Genomic DNA, 14,678 nt, shown 5'->3' with positions numbered 1-14,678 from the left:
AGCGTCTTTTAATTTCATGGCTGCAATCACCATCTGCAGTGATGTTTCCACTATTTCCCCATCTATTTCCCATGAAGTGATGGGACCAGATGCCATGATCTTCGTTTTCTGAATGTTGAGCTTTAAGCCAACTTTTTTACTCTTCTCTTTCACTTTCATCAAGAGGCTTTTTAGTTCCTCTTCACTTTCTGCCATAAGGGTGGTGTCATCTGCATGTCTGAGGTTATTGATATTTCTCCCTGCAATCTTGATTCCAGCTTGTGCTTCATCTAGCCCAGTGTTTGTCATGATGTACTCTGCATAGAAGTTAAATAAGCAGGGTAACAACATACAGCCTTGACGTACTCCTTTTCCTATTTGGAACCAGTCTGTTGTTCCATGTCCAATTCTAACTGTTGTTTCCTGACCTGCATACAGGTTTCTCAAGAGGAAGGTCAGGTGATCTGGTATTCCCATCTCTTTCAGAATTTTCCACAGTTTATTGTGATCCACACAGTCAAATGTTTTTCTGGAATTCTCTTGCCTTTTCGATGATCCAGCAGATGTTGGCAATTTGATCTCTGGTTCCTCTACCTTTTCTAAAACCAGCTTAATATCTGGAAGTTCAAATTATGTTTAGTCTTCCTATATTCATCTGTTTGTGCACTGGAACCCTAATAATCACAATTAAAAAAATAAAACATGAGCACTGATTCTAACATAGATCTTTCAAGAGACACCTGTTAAGAGTCCCCTGCATGAAGTTTAGATGCCCAAAAACCACCAAGGAATGGATTTCCTTTCCAAGAAAAAGTACCTAGGATTAACACTCTGTGTCCCCTGTCTTTTGTTCTTAGGTAAAGTAAGACAATGAGACAGGCACATGTAAGACAAGAATTTCTGAAAATTCCTTATAAAGTTCCCTTCTTGTTTAAAAAAAAAAATAAAGAAAGCACTGTTGATTTTATGTATCTGTGAATAAAATATAGCGAGTACTGCTTCTGGGTGTGTTGTGGACCATAGAACACTAACAAAGGAGAGTAAGGGAAGTGACAAAGGTCAGGATACCACCTGCCCTGATCATGGACTCCAGGTTCTGTTAACAGAGCATCTGCCCCAGGGAGTGGACAGCAGTCCAGTCATCTTTTCCCCATCCCTGCTGAGCCACGCCAGCCCTAAACAGAAAGGAGCCATGCAGAAAATGTCTGGAAGTTGCTTGCTATGCCTTTAATATGGAATAATAGAAAACTGAAAAGACTTTCACAAGTTTGTGTCTTGGCTTCTCAAATTTTCAGTGATACTTTGGTATAAATGGATCAAAAATGACCATATCCAGTGAAGGGGAGAAACCTTTGTTATCCAAGGAGTATAAAGTTTCAGTTAAGTAAGGTAATAACTTGTACAGATCTTCTGTACAACAGCATGACTGCAGTTCATGATACTGTGTTGTACACTTGAAAAATTAAGAGGACAGACCTCTTAATAAGAACACGGTGAGTGCTCTTACCAAAATTAAAAAAGGAAAATACTAAAAAATAAGAAAAATTTGGATAAAGACGGGGGAGAAGAAGAGACTTGTTCCACTCAATAGCAAAACATATTAAGAAGCCACGGTTATCATAACTATGTTTTGGGAGTGATGGAGTAAACAAACACACCAGTGTCAGAGAGGGCCAGAAGGAATAGTCCAGAAAGATACATGAATATTTGGAACTTGGTTGAGATATATGTGAGGAAAAGCTGTTGATTTTACTTTAATGTTTAATCTATAATTTATCTAGGCATTGGATTCTAGATTGACAATACTTTATCTTATAATTCTGAAGACATTTTTCCACTGCATTCTTGCTTGTGATGCCACAGCTGAAACAGCCATTTTTGATAGGTGGTTGTTGCTTGTGCCATACTTTTTTCTCTCACTGAAAGATCTCTGAGTCATCTCTTTATATTTGGTACTCAAAAAGGGAGCTTGATTCCTGCCTTTCATCACTGGAAGTCTTTAAAATATTATTTGACAGTGTCTTCTGTTATTTTTCTCATGCCACTGATTGATAGTCTAATTATTTTTGCAGCTTCTAATTCTGCCTCTCGGCCAGTTTGTTTTACCGTCTGTAAAGTGTTGACGGGCTCTGTTGTGCCTTCCAGCCCCTTCGTTGTTCTTTCACCTCTGCTGTTCTTGGCTCCTCTGTTGTCAGCAGGGGGCTTCGTAGAAAAGATGAGTGCAGATGTTTGTACATTTTGTAATGGGAAGTCTTCTGTAATGATGACTTCTATTTCCTCTGTGAAGTAGGACAGAGATTCCTTTGTTGATCAACAAAGGATTGAGAAGGCAGTGAGAAGGGTTGGCATTCATCTCAGAGGTGAGGTGGAAATGAATCACAGAAATGAGAGCTCGCCCCACAGATGAATATAATGTATTAATATAAGCTACTTGCATAAGGAAAGAATCCCAAGCTGGGATTAGACTCAGAGTTTATCCAGAGGTGCTTACTGCTGTAGGATTTTGAAGGAGGCAAAACTGAAACAGTGTTTTTTGTTCAGACATTTTAAGAATAGCAGGCTTATAAGATTTCCAGAGGAGAGAAAAACTTTCTGAAGATGAAATTACAATAAAACAGTACAAACCATATGAAAAAGTCACAATGAAAAAAAGTCAGCTGATTGAAAAAAGGTATATTAGCACCCTAAGAACCAGAAATAATAGGAAAAGTTTAAAAAGAATCTTAAATATTATACTTGCATTTAAAATAAATATGATAAACAAATATACATCACATCAGAAGAACATAGTAATATAAAAACAGGATGTAGACAAAATAAACCACTAGAATTTCTAGATATTTTTTAAGTCACTGAAATAGAAAGGACTGAAAAAATAGACTGAAGAGATTCCAAGTTAATTAGAAGATGAATCTGAGGAAGTTAAGAATGCAGCACAAAATACGAAGAGACAGACATATTAGGTTATGGGACATAACTTTCTTTGAAAGAGAAGGCGAATATCCAAAATATGCTTAACATACATCTGACAAGATTTCCAAGAAAGAAACAGAGTGAATAGGAGAGAGCCAAAACTCAAAATAGCTGAAAAAAAAATCTCAGAGCTGAAGAAAGATATGTGTCTTCAAGCGTTGACATCAGACCAACTTATGCAAGATTAAATATAAAGCAAAAAAATCTTAATAGCAACACCCCCCAAAAAATCAGACTACCTTTAGCAAGAAATGGCAGATGAATACATGACCTCAATGTCAGCAGCAAGATACCAGAAAAATATTTTTTAAATGCTGGAGAAAAATAACTGTCAAAATGTCATTCAAGAGTGAAGGTAGAGAGACATTTTCAGAAATATGAAAACTGAGGAAATGTATTAACCTGACACTTCACAGAAAGAAGTACTGAAAATGTTTTCTTTAGGAAGAAGGGAACTGAAAACAGAAGGTCGCACGGCTCAGTGATGAGGGTGGCTAAGGACGTAGGTGCCAGCGCCAGCCGTGCTGCGTGGCTAAGAGAAAACTCACTCACCTCTCTGTGCTTCAGTTCCTACTATAAAATAAACATGAAAGTGATCATAGCAATTGCATCACGAGCTTCTGATGAGAGGGAAACAAGTCAATACTTGCAAAGCACTTTCACATGTTAATAGTATTAATACAAGTCCAATAAATGTTGACTAAGAATATAAATAATTGCTAAATTTGGAGTAACTTCGATATAAAATGCTAAAAATAATCACTATTTTAGGACTTTAAGGTAAGAGACTTAAGCTACAAATGTTGGGAAATAATACGGTTCAAAGAGGAGAGGAAATTATTGAAGTGTTTTACGATCACTTTTTTCTAATACATGAGAAGGGTGGAAAATAAAGAAAATGCAGCTAATGCTGTCGGATGGTGTGGTCTCCACACCAGCACTGTAGTAGGGAACTTTTAAGAAGTGCAGGTTCTCAGGCCCCACTTCAGAACTGCTGAATCAGGACCTCTGTGAGTGGGGGGGTCCAAGAATCCACTGAACAAGCTCTCCGGGTGACTCGAAGGCTCAGCAAAGTCTGAGAACCTTTGGTAGAGAAGAGAACAAGGAAAGGTGGGTGGGGAGGAGGGAGTTACAAGTGGAAAACTTGAAATGGTTGATAAAAATCCAAATAAATGTAAATATCTACCTCTTTTTTTAAAGAGATATCACATTGGTTTGAAAAATCTGGTTATATGCTTCTTACAAGATAAACACACGCAAAAGTTAGGTCCCAGGTGATAGAAACAAAAGGAATGAGAAAAGATGAATTGTACCTTGTTGTTCAGTCACCAAGTTGTGTCCAACTCTTTACAATCCCATGGATTGTAGCACGCCAGGCTCACCATCTCCAAGAGCTTGCTCAAACTCATGTCCATAGAGTCGGTGATGCCATCCAATCATCTCATCCTCTGTCGTCCCCTTCTCCTCCTGCCTTCAATCTTTCCCAGCATCTGGGTCTTTTCTAATGAGTCAGCTCTTCACATCAGGTGGCCAAAGTATTGGAGTTTCAGCTTCAGCATCAGTCTTTCCAATGCCCTCTAGTTCCCTTAAGGGGATACTTTTTTCTACTGTGACCATTTGAAAACATATTAAAAGCAAATATACAGAGTTTGAAAACTTCCTTAGTACTCTGCAGTTGAATGGTAGAACTCTGTACATGTGCAATCACCACATCTGGTTCTGCTGCCCCGGAATTCACACAGAAAGGGGCCTCCTGGCAGCCTGGGCTCCCGCCGCTCCAGCTCCTAACACCATGGGTCCACCTCCACTTTCTGTGCTTCTGACTTTTCAGAAGAAACTAGCAATATCCAGGCTTTCCTATTACAAGAGGTGATTGTTTTAAAAAGGAGGCAGGGTAAAGTATTAAAAAATAGGGTCCCTAAGAAGGAGATGAAGTGACCAGGAACACATGAGAAAGAAGGCTATACATGCTGTTATTTTGCAAAAGAAGATAATCACATAATGGTACATGTTTCTGCACCATGCATTCCTTTGTGTTTTTATTTAAGAGTCAATTCCCTGAGAAACTATGCACAGTGCTCACATTTACCAGCAGAATTTTGTCAGTTAAGCCACCTGAAATTAAGTCAAGGGCGCTGTGGACAGGAGCAGGCCAACCATTAAACTCGGTGACCATAGTAAGAGCCTCAGACAGCGGTAACACGCACTGCCTAGAGCTTTACAGCCCTGGTGTGTCTGGGCGTGTCTTGGAAATGGCTAAAGGGACCTCAGTCTGGGTGGACCTGCAATTACTTGCTAGGAGACTATCTTTCTGGACATTGAGTAAGTACCAGGTTTTAAGCATAGTTGGATGAACAGTCAGAAATCCCATGTTGTGTTATAAGCAGTGAAAGGTAGAACTGAGTCAGCCGATGTGGAGGCTCGGGGTATATCCCTGACGTGTGAGGAGGGGAGGGAGGTGCCTCTGCTGTGGAGTCTCTTCACCCTGAGCACATCCCCAGGTCCGCTTGGGAGTGGCTGTTTCGTGTGTGAGAAATAGATGTGCGAGCCGCTGGCTGACAGGAAAGGCCCCAATGGACTTCCTTCCCAAAACTGATAGTCGTTCAGCCGGGTCCAACTCTGCCCGCCAGGCTCCTCTGTCCATGGGATCCTCCAGGCAAGAATGCTGGAGTGGGTTGCATTGTCTTCTCCAGGGGATCTTCCCGACTCAGGAATCAAACCCCAGCCTCCTGCACTGCAGGCGGATTCTTTTCCATCTGAGCCACCAGGGCAGCCCTGAAGGCCACTTTTAAATCTCTTCTGGATGTTTTTTGCGCTTCTGAGACAGACAGTGTGCGTGAAGGGAAACCAGTTGTTCATATCTGGGGATGTGGACTTGAATCAACAGTTAAATGTGTTGCTTTGTAGGGTAAGAGGAGTAGGATGCAGTGTCTCTGTCTACCTGAATAAAAATTAATGAATGAAAGATTAACATCAGCTTGTAAGTTTTGACTCCAAAATACAAATCTCAAAGAGGCTGGCATCCTCTCTCATTGTCTGTTTTAGGATGGAGCAAACCAATGCAGGAGGCTGGCGTTCGTGGGGAGTTTGATCCTAATGCAATCACTAAAATAATTTCATGTTTCTCTCTCAAACGATACAATCAACAGAACTAAAATTTCAGGAAGAACCTCCCTCTAATTAATAGTCTCTTCAATAGATGATTTTGGGAAGACTGGACAGCTATATATATATATATATATGTATACATGTGTGTATATGTATGTGTGTATACGTGTGTATGAATATTATTCAGCCATAAAAAATAATAAAATCCTGCCATTTGCAATAGCATGAATGGATCTCAAGGACATTGTGCTGGGTGAAATAAGTCAGGCAGAAAAAGACAAACGCCTTATGATCTCTTATATGTAAAATCTAAAAACAAAACACACAGAAAACCAAAGCAGGCTTGTAGAGGGAGAGAACAGATTCACGGTGCTAGACGTCCAGGTTGGTTGAGGGGGTCAAAAGGTAAAAGAACAAAAAGTGGAGCCCCTTCCCATTACACTCTAGAATAACAAGTCAAAATTCTCTCTGTGCAATCGTTGGGATAATGGTTGTAAAATTTAGCTCGTTTTTATCAGAAAATATCAAAATGTAATATAATTAGTGATCATCTAGTTAATTTTGGTTTTCTTGCCTAAAATAATTGTTTATTAAATTATAACCTAAATTTACTGGGTTAACTTTTAAAACTGAATCAAAAAACAGATACAGTGTGAAGGAAAACTAGAAAGAGTACATAAAATACGTGATAGATCGTCATCAATCACCCCAGGCTGTAAATGCACATTACAGACGTCTTCTTACTCATTTGTCGAATCAGAATTGCACTCGTGACCACTCTGAGAAGCTGACTTCTGGACTTAGCACAGAGACAAACAGTAATAGGAAGAGAAATAGCTAGCCTATTTTCAACCTAGTTCTCCTAAATAAACCCAGGATTGAATCCCCCCAAAGCATTTTGATTCAGAATTCCAGGAGCAAATCTGTTTTCTTCTCTCCTTTCTCCCACACTCTGACTTGAGACTCACGTTTTATTCAGCATGTACTTTTAGGTACTTGTTAAATGCTTGATCCTGATACAACTTACTGCTTTCTTTACTGTCATTTCCTGTAAAGAGAGTCTTTCCTTGAAAATGTTTTTCTTCTAATTTAACTATATTCTCCAAATTTTAAGCACTCTCCTTCTTGCTTATTTGGGTCTTTTATCTTCCAGTCTTTGTTGAGAGATGATTTCTTTCGAATAGAAAATATTTGTGTACACAGTTTCACATTGATTCATTCTAACCAAACCAAATTTTGCATGAGTATGCATCAGTTGACTTGAAACTTTTTATCATCAAGTGGAAAATCTGTACTTTAGGGAAAAAATCAACTGTGATCCATAAATAAGCAAGGTGGTAATAATTTGAAAATTAATCTCTTGTGCCATGTCAGTGGAGCATTGTTCTCTCACCAACTCTACAATAATCAAACAGCCATACTAAACATATTGCTACAAAACCGACCTTCAGCTGAGTTAAAACAGTTGCCTTCATAGAAATACTTACTGGGGTCAAATGAATTTAAGCAGTAGGGTGGATCCAGCCTTCAAGGTGACATTTTCATCTTAGTTCAAAGCTAATGAAGAAAATGAAAGAATGAATGTTTTTTTTTGGAAACATCCCTAAGCCGCTCGGAAATTATTTCATGCTATCTCCTTGGAACAGTGTTTCGGTTCTCAAGTCACTTAAAAGATAGTGCAGTTATTAACAAAGACAAGAAAGTGAAAGCCAACTTGTACCTGCAGATACGCTGGGCGATGTCGCCCTTAGGGACTTGGCTAAAAAGTGGAATGGATTCAGCCAATCCCTTTGGCCACAGGGAAATCCCTAAACCACGCTATACTCAGAAGCAATTTTGCATTCACCCCATCCTCCAAGTCCTGCTATGCTCTGGGGCCATGCCTTCCCTAGTTTTATTTTAAGATCCTGCAAGAGAATTTAAAATTCACCAGTCAGTTGAGCATAGGCATTCTCTTCGATCTAAAATCCACCTGGGATGTGAAAACAGACGCCAGTGAGAGATAATAACCAGATGGTCCCTGTGTTATCCTCAGGTTGATTATGACAGCACAGACACATTGTGGAGCACCGCTGTTTGGAAAAGGTTTAACTAAGACATTCTGGAGATGTATAGAAGACCCTTGAGAGTCCTTTGGACCCTGTATGCTGGGAAAGATTGAAGGCAAAAGGAGAGGGTGGCAGAGGATGAGATGGTTAGATAGCATCACCAACTCAATGAATGTGAATTTGAGCAAACTCCGGGAGGTAGTGGAGAACAGGGGAGACTGGCGTGCAACAGTTCACGAGGTTGCAAAGAGTCGGACAGGACCTAGCAGCTAAACAACAATATTTCCAAAAAGAATTGGGGAGTTTTGCTATCCTTTCCCCCCTGAAACAGTCATGTGTTTTGTACTGACTGAAATGGAGCTTTTAATAAATCCCAATCTTAATGTCAGAGAATATTTCCTGATCGATTTTGTCTGTTAAGCCTCTCTATTCTTATATAAACTCTCTTTAAACTCTTCATAGTTTAAAGCACCATTTTATTATATTTTCTTGCTCCCTATTAAGAAAATTACTTTAAGCAAGGATATTTCCTTTTTTGATCAGAATGTGACTGGGGAATCTGCATGGAACCAGAAGAGTGAAGAGTCCGCATTCAGGGGGGGTTGGTGTTTTCTCTCAGTGTAGCTTCCGCTGTCTCTTGTCAGATTGCCCTTCCCAGCTCCTTCCCAGGTTACTTTGGTCTTAAAATCCAGGCCTGCCAGACTTTGACTTAGATCACAGCTCCCTCTCCCCAGCTCAGGCTTCAGGGAAGATGGGGCATAACCTCTCCGTGGTCTCCTCGCCCCCACATTCTGACTTCACTGTAGTGTTAGGTCCAGAGAAGAAGGATGGAAGCAGGGACCCCGCTGCCTGTTTGATCAGCCAGCATGGGAGCCGTGAACACGCATGGTCTCTGAGCTGCAGGGTCTCTTCGGGTGGGTCTTGGGAGCTCTTCAAGCAGATGGCCGCCTCCCTGCTCTCCACCAGCAAGTGTCCCTCACCGACCCCTGCCAGCGACCACCACCAGGGTGTGTGCAGAGCTTCCTGTCCCTGGATCTCCTGATCAGCCAGCAGGCAGCCCTCTTGGACCTCAGCAGGGTCCACCTGGGACACACTAAAGTTTTATCTTTGCCGTCCATTGTCTGAGAATGTCGGTCGGCCTCCAATGCCAGCTTTGGGTCTCTTTCCAGTCCTTCTCCTCATACAATGGACAAATATGTAGAACAGAAAACTCAATGAGGAGATTCTGAGCCAGGAGTGAAAACAGCAGCTTTAGCCACTAATATGTAGGAGAGGTTCTATCACCAGGGATACACAGCCTCCCCTCACACGTACACCCAGAGATGCACAGAAGCACACCCTCCCTTGGCTTGAGTGAGGAATCGGGTGTGTGGCGCCTCCCTTTCAGAATTAGAGGAATCTCCGTGGTCCTCTCTCCTAGGCTGCCAAATCTGTACTCAGATCGTTGCCCTTAGTCTCTGTGGTGGTGATTTACTCCAGCATGGGTATCGGGAGGCATTGCAAGCAAAGGCGGCCACTTGGTCTTATATTTCTACTTTTAGATCATGAGTTAATGGATGAGAGAGTCATAGATCTCTTCAGAATGTTTTCAGAATGTGAGGATATTTAACTATTTTGAGGTGGTAGCTTTAGCTGAATCTAAGCATAAGAGGATTTTCAATCTCATTCACCGGTATTATAAAGTTTACTTCAATAAAGAAGAGCTCTTTCTTTGTGTATTTTTGGTGACTTTTTAGAAAATTAACTGACCATATATGCAATAGGCCAGGGATAACAAATTCTCCGCTGGCCAGGATGTGGAGAAAAGGGAACCCTTGTACACTGTTGGCGGGAATACCACACTATGGAAAACAGTGTGGAAGTTCCTCAAGGAATCAAAAATAGAGCCATTACATGATCTATATTCCTGCCTGCTGGTGCTCAGTGACTTAGTCGTGTCTGACTCTGTGTGACCTCACGGACTGTAACCTACCAGGCTCCTCTGTCCATGGGATTATCCAGGCAAGAATACTGGAATGGGTTGCCATTTCCTACTTCTGGTTATATATCTAAAGAAAAAGACATCATTATCTCAAAGAAGAGAAGTGAAGTGAAGTCGCTCAGTCGTATCCAACTCTTTGTGACCCCATGGACTGTAGCCTACAATGCTCCTCCGTTCATGGGATTATCCAGGCAAGAGTGCTGGAGTGGGTTGCCATTTCCTTCTCCAGAGGATCTTCCCAACCCAGGGATTGAACCTGGGTCTCCCACACTGTAGGCAGATGCTTTACCATCTGAGCCACCAGGAAAGTCCTTATCTCAAAGAGATATATTTATCCCCTATTCATGACAGCATTATTCACACAAGCCAAGGTATGGAAACACCTAAATGTCCATCGACAGTTGAACGGATAAAGAAAATGTGGTACATGTGTGATGGGATATTATTCAGCCTTTAAAAAGAAGGAAGTCCTGCCATTTGTGAAAAAATGGACCTTGAAGGCATTGTGGTAAATGACATAAGCCAGACGGAGAGAGACAAATACTGCACGGTATCATTTATGTACATTTTCTACTTTTTCTTCTTTTCCTTTCCCCCACCGAGTTGCTGAAGGCTACTTCTTCTTTTTGGCCTTTTTTTCCCTCCCTGAAAGGCTATATAATTGGAAGACTGTCCACAAAAACCACTGTCAATCCTCTAAGCCCAGTGTGCCCCTTTAAGCCACATTAGCCTTTTATATGATGTCTCTTCATCCTTTACATCCCTTCCCTGTAGACCATGTACCCAGTTGCCCGGTCCTTTCTTAAACCTTCAGGCTCTAGCTGAGTTTCATCTTTCCAGTGATTGCTCCACCTCGCCTCCGTCCTCTTTCAGCAACCCTCCCTCAACCCCCATGCTTTTTCTTGGTTAATTCTTGGCAGTTCTTGCATTCTCTGTTTTGAGACTTCCTGACCCCACTGTTGAGCAGCAAATCTTTCCTCATTATTTTATTTCTTAAGCTTCAAGCAGATGTAATCACATCATGTTCCATCCAGATCTACATACCCTCCTAATTTTTCACAGATCACATCCCCTTAAATTAGTTTGCTTGCTTGGAGGATTTCCTGGTAGAAAGGAAGAGACTAATTGGCCTTTGTTGTTTGTTTTGTTGTTCAGTTTCTTACATTAAAAAGGACACCACACGCAGCAGCTTAATCCAACACAGATTCATCATCTTAGAATTCTAAAGGACAGAAGTCTAACAGCAGGCTCACTGGGCAGAAACTGAAGGGCCGGCAAGGCTGCGTTCCTTTCTGGGAGCTCTGAGGATAACACAAGCCCAGGTTCACTGGGGCTGTTGACCTAGTACCATTCCATACTCTGAGCAGCTGTCAAGGCTTTCTGTAATAAATTGCGCTCCGCCAAGAGAAACTGTCTCAGAGCGCTGTGTGGTTTCTGTCACAGTCTTCCACAGCTGACCGCAGCACTGGCCACATTTCCGTATTCCAACACACGGCTCTCCTCTTAAATGTTTTCCTTTCTGCTCCCAAGTACTTCATGTTTGCTGCGTAGAAAGGAATTGCTTTTAGGCCTTTTGAGAACGTGACTAAGACAAAAGCTCTTTTTTAGAAAAAAAAAAATTATTTATTGAATCATTCATTTATTTGTTTTTGGCTGTGCTGTCTTTTTAAAATTATCTACTCATTCATTTATTCATTGTGGCTGTGCTGAGTCTTCATGCTGCGCGTGGGCTTTCTCTGGTTGCAGTCCATGGACTTCTGTTGCAGTGCCTTCTCTAGTCTCAGAGCGCCAGCTCTAGTGAGCGTGGGCTCAGTAGTTACAGCACACAGGCTCAGTTGCTTCATGACACGTGGAATGTTTCAGGACCAGGGATCAAACCCATTTTCCTTGCACTGGAAGGCAGATTCTTAACCACTGGACTACCAGGGAAGTCCCTCCACATTTATTTATTAGTTTCCATATTCAGGTGCTGCACCCACTCTAGACTATATCAGTGTCTCCCTCACTCCAATCTCAGAATATATTGGTTGAAAGGACAGACAAATAGCTCAGTAGTATAAAGGCAATGGGGCTTCCCATATGACTCAGTCAGTAAAGAATCTGCCTTCAAGACAGGAGACTGCCTGCAATACAAGAGACCCAAGTTCGATCCCTGTGCCGGGAAGTTCCCCTTGGAGTAGGGAATGGCAACTCACTCCAGTATTCCTGCCTGGAAAATCCCATGGACAGAGGAGCCTGGCATGCTAGGGTCCACGGGGTCGCAGAGTCAGACATGACTGAATGACTAAACCACTATACCACCTCATAAACGCTATGCTAATAGTATATACAGAATGAAATGGAGATGTAGAGGAAAGATGTGAAATCCAAAATTGGATCTGAAGGAACCAAACAAAGAGGGATCTCTTAGAAAACGGAAAGTTCTGCATCTCCAAACTGATCAGTCCTAGGTTGGAATTCAGCAGACAGGGCTCAGTTCTGTGAGCTCAAGCTTCTTCTTGTCTTTACTGAAGCGAGCAGGTCGGTTGTCACTGGCTTCTTGTCTTCCTACTACAGAAAAAGTAAGAGAAACAGAAAAGTCCATAATGCATCCACAAGGCCAGTTAAGTAACAGTTCAGTTCAGTTCAGTTGCTCAGTCGTTTCCGACTCTTTGCGACCCCATGAATCACAGCACACCAGGCCTCCCTTTCCATCACCAACTCCCGGAGTTCACTCAGACTCATGTCCATTGAGTCAGTGATGCCATCCAGCCATCTCATCCTCTGTCATCCCCTTCTCCTCCTGCCCCCAGTCCCTCCAAGCATCAGTCTTTTCCAGTGAGTCAACTCTTCTCATGAGGTGGCCAAAGTACTGGAGTTTCAGCTTTAGCATCATTCCTTCCAAAGAAATCCCAGGGCTGATCTCCTTCAGAATGGACTGGTTGGATCTCCTTGTAGTCCAAGGGACTCTCAAGAGTCTTCTCCAACACCACAGTTCAAAAGCATCAATTCTTCGGTGCTCAGCCTTCTTCACAGTCCAACTCTCACATCCATACATGACCACTGGAAAAACCATAGCCTTAACTAGACGGACCTTTGTTGGCAAAGTAATGTCTCTGCTTTTCAATATGCTATCTAGGTTGGTCATAACTTTTCTTCCAAGGAGTAAGCGTCTTTTAATTTCATGGGTGCAATCACCATCTGCAGTGATTTTTGGAGCCCAAAAAAGTAAAGTCTGACACTGTTTCCACTATTTCCCCATCTATTTCCCATGAAGTGATGGGACCGGATGCCATGATCTTTGTTATCTGAATGTTGAGCTTTAAGCCAACTTTTTCACTCTCCACTTTCACCTTCTTCAAGAGGCTTTTGAGTTCCTCTTCACTTTCTGCCATAAGGGTGGTGTCATCTGCATATCTGAGGTTATTGATATTTCTCCTGGCAATCTTGATTCCAGCTTGTGCTTCTTTCAGCCCAGCGTTTCTCGTGATGTACTCTGCATAGAAGTTAAATAAGCAGGGTGACAATATACAGCCTTGATGTACTCCTTTTCCTATTTGGAACCAGTCTGTTGTTCCATGTCCAGTTCTAACTGTTGCCTCCTGACCTGCATAGAGGTTTCTCAAGAGGCAGGTCAGGTGGTCTGGTATTCCCATCTCTTTCAGGATTTTCCACAGTTTATTGTGATCCACACAGTCAAAGGCTTTGGCATAGTCAATAAAGCAGAAAGAGATATTTTTCTGGAACTCTCTTGCTTTTTTGATGATCCAACGGATGTTGGCAATTTGATCTCTGGTTCCTCTGCCTTTTCTAAAACCAGCTTGAACATCTGGAAGTTCACAGTTCACATATGCTGAAGCCAGGCTTGGAGAATTTTGAGCATTACTTTACTAGCGTGTGAGATGAGTGCAATTGTGCAGTAGTTTGAGCATTCTTTGGCATTGCCTTTCTTTGGGATTGGAATGAAAACTTATCTTTTCCAGTCCTGTGGCCACTGCTGAGTTTTCCAAATTTGCTGGCATATTGAGTGCAGCACTTTCACAGCATCATCTTTCAGGATTTGAAATAGCTCCACTGGAATTCCATCACCTCCACTATCTTTGTTCGTAGTGATGTTTTCTAAGGCCCACTTGACTTCACATTCCAGGATGTCTGGCTCTAGGTGAGTGATCACACCATCGTGATTATCTGGGTCATGAAGATCTTTTTTGTACAGTTCTTCTGTGTATTCTTGCCATCTCTTCTTAATATCTTCTGCTTCTGTTAGGTCCATACCATTTCTGTCCTTTATCGAGCCGATCTTTGCATGAAATGTTCCCTTGATATCTCTAATTTTCTTGAAGAGATCTCTAGTCTTTCCCATTGTATTGTTTTCCTCTATTTCTTTGCATTGATCGCTGAGGAAGGCTTTCTTATCTCTTCTTGCTATTCTTTGGAACTCTGCATTCAGATATACTTATATCTTTCCTTTTCTCCTTTGCTTTCATTTCCCTTCTTTTCATGGCTATTTGTAAGGCTACCTCAGACAGCCATTTTGCTTTTTTGCATTTCTTCCCATGGGGATGGTCTTGATCCCTGTCTCCTGTACAATGTCATGAACCTCAGTCCAT

The 14,678-nt window shown here is 41.7% G+C and overlaps 1 protein-coding gene across 1 annotated transcript in view; it reads left to right on the top strand.

Moving 5' to 3' along the window:
- Positions 1 to 14,678, top strand: part of DOK6 (docking protein 6) — a 413,808-nt gene that overhangs the window by 229,350 nt on the left and 169,780 nt on the right. The gene's annotated exons all lie outside the window — the stretch shown is intronic.

This window comes from Bubalus kerabau, chromosome 21 (genome assembly GCF_029407905.1).
Source record: "Bubalus kerabau isolate K-KA32 ecotype Philippines breed swamp buffalo chromosome 21, PCC_UOA_SB_1v2, whole genome shotgun sequence".
Taxonomy (NCBI): domain Eukaryota; kingdom Metazoa; phylum Chordata; class Mammalia; order Artiodactyla; family Bovidae; genus Bubalus; species Bubalus kerabau.
The sequence above is the reverse complement of the archived record's forward strand: the minus strand, read 5'-3'. Positions and strand labels throughout refer to the sequence as shown.